The sequence below is a fragment of the Seriola lalandi genome, unplaced genomic scaffold (assembly GCF_002814215.2).
Source record: "Seriola lalandi dorsalis isolate HSWRI2012SDOR001 ecotype SW California unplaced genomic scaffold, Sedor1 jcf7180002054885, whole genome shotgun sequence".
NCBI classification, from domain to species: domain Eukaryota; kingdom Metazoa; phylum Chordata; class Actinopteri; order Carangiformes; family Carangidae; genus Seriola; species Seriola lalandi.
Window position 1 is genome coordinate 2409771 of NW_019525437.1, and position 2744 is coordinate 2412514.

A 2744-nucleotide genomic window follows, 5' to 3' on the forward strand; every position below is an offset into this window, starting at 1 on the left:
GGGGGGGTGAGGAAAGGGGAAGGGAGAGAAACAGAGAGAAAATTATTCAGAGAAAGGAGAGGTGGGAGAGTGAGGGAGAGAGTTGATTGAAAGAAGGGAGAGAGAGGAGGAGGAGGAGGCGTGGCTTAATATGCAAATACATGATGACAGACACACAGCAGAGCAGATGAAACAATGACATCAGATCATAACGCACTTCTCACACCAGCTGTCAATCAAAACAAGAGGGTGGAGGTCAATGGACATCGCTCATGTAGCTCCTCTTTTCTTGTTTCCTCCTCTCCTTTCCTCTATCCCCCTCTATTTCTGTTTCCTTTCCTCGCTTCTCGTCTACTCTTCTTCCTCCTTTCTTTCCACTTCTCATTGCTTGTATCCTCCTTTCTTTTTTCCTCCTCTCCTTTCTTCTCATGTTTCCTCTCCTCATTTCCTTCTTATTTCCTTACTTGTTTCATCCTTTCCCTCTCTCCTCTCCTTGTTTCCTCTCCTCTCCTCTCCTCTCCTCTAATCTAATTAAGGCTCTAATTGGTCTAATATTCTCTGATTGCTCGCTAGTGGACGAGGCCTCGTTAAGGACTGTGATGTATAGAGCTCCAAGCAAGGGGAGAGAAGAGAGAAGAAGAGAGAGATGTAACGGAGGGCAGAGAGAGAGCAAGACAGACAAAGATAGAGAGACATTAGAAATGATAGCGACAGAGAAAGAGAGAGAGAGAGAGAGAGAGAGAGAGACATTTAAATGTAAAGAGAGAGAAGAAAAGAGAGAGAGGGATGGATGGAGAGTTAAAGCTGCTGCACTAATTCACTTAAAGTCTGCTGTGATTTATCACTCTGACAATACACACTGACCCGCTGTGTGTGTGTGTGTGTGTGTGTGTGTGTGTGTGTGTGTGTGTGTGTGTGTGTGTACCCTGCGGCCAATGTATTTACAGTAATCATTGGATGGATGGCTTTCTCTGCCCTCTTTCTCTCTTTCGCTCTCCCTCTCTCTCTCTCACACACACACACACACACACACACACACACACACACACACACACACACACACACACACACACACACACACAATAGGACACTGTGTATGTACATTAACAGAAATGATCTCACTCACTGTGCAGGCATGCACAACCACCTGAGTGTGTGTGTCTGTGTGCGTGTGTGTGTGCGTGTGTGTGTGTGTTCAGAAGTGGTCAACCACAGCTTGAGTTATATGAATAAAATGTGTTGTATTTTTCATGATACACTTCAACTACAACTTCTCACAGTTTTGAACAGTAACAAACACACAAACCGTGTGTGTTTGTATCTGGACTGAACAAACAGTCACAGCGTCTGAGTCAGTGAAGCTCTGCAGGACTCAGTAGCTGTAGTTTTGGACGGAGCTGTAGCTGTTTCCCCCTGCTTCCACTCTTTATGCTAAGCTAGGCTAACTGGGTTTGGTTCTGTATTTAATGCAGATATAAGAGATGTTTCCATCTGCTCCTTTAACTCTGAGAAAGAAAGAGAACCTCTGCTGTCAGATCCTCATCCCACTGCCGCCCTGATCTCTCATGTGCTCTGTAGTCTGAATCATACAAATTTGGACAATGGCACTTGTTTTTGGATACGTATTTAATATGTATGTTGGATGATATGCAAAAAAATCATACTGCAATCATTCTGGCAGAGATTGTGATTTGAAAGTTTTTGTTTATTTTTATAATTTTTTGGGGCTTTTTGTGCCTTTATTGACAGGACAGTAGAGAGACAGGAAGTGGGGAGGCAGAGAGGGGGAATGACATGTAGCAAAGGGCCGTCTGATGCGGGACTCGAACCGGGGCCGACTGCAGCGAGGACCTTAGCCTCTGCATATGGGGCGGATGCTCAACCAACTGCACCACTCGACGCCCAGGAATGGTCAGTTTTTAATTTTCAGTGAAAAAAATCTAAAATGATGATGGTGTCATTTTTGTTGGGCTTGTACCTAAAAATCATGTCCCTTTACGTCTGGAGAAGATGATTGTTATTCTCTCAGATCATCATATGTTTGTCATGTCCAGTGAAAACCAGGGGTCGGTATAGAGAATATATTTCATCTTTGTGATGATGCAGTTTCCTGATCTGAGAGGATTCGTGAACAGTTTATTAATCTTTAGAAGGAGGAGACACTTCATCACTTCCTCCCCAGTTCATCAATAAAATTCAAATCCAAAACTGCTAAATTTGGAGATACATGGTTTTCACTGGACAGGAAGGATATTAAATCTGAACTACAGCTGCTCGACAAACGTATAAAGATGCATGAAATGGAAAATACTTGTCTTTGTACTGAAGCACAGTTCTACATGTTCCGGACGCTGTTAAATGAACTAACAAAACATTTCAAGGCCTTTAATTCGGTTCAAGTTGAGCAGAGTGAGAGAGGTTGTAGCGCCTTCTACAGGCTGCTGTGTCCATCACACCTCAACACTGACAAACACACTGATGATGTGTGTGTTGTAAAGATCTGTCCTCTGAACGAAGAGACAAAATTAATATTGATCTGCTCGTCTGTCTTCAGGCAAAACAGCAAACAGAAGGACTTTCCAAAATGTCTCAGTCTTCCTCCTTAAACAACAGTGTCTGTGTGTGTGTGTGAGTGTGTGAGTGTGTGTGTGTGTGTGTGTGTGTGTGGTATTGAGGACCGGCGGCCTGCATGTCGAACACAGAAGAAAGGGCTGGGATTAGTTCCACTTTGCAAATTGCCTCGCTTCGCTGCTCAGACGCCCCCC

The 2744-nt window shown here is 44.0% G+C and overlaps 1 protein-coding gene across 1 annotated transcript in view; it reads right to left on the reverse strand.

Annotated features, from left to right (window-relative positions):
* nfia (nuclear factor I/A) overlaps window positions 1-2744 on the reverse strand; it is a 127807-nt gene that overhangs the window by 16029 nt on the left and 109034 nt on the right. The gene's annotated exons all lie outside the window — the stretch shown is intronic.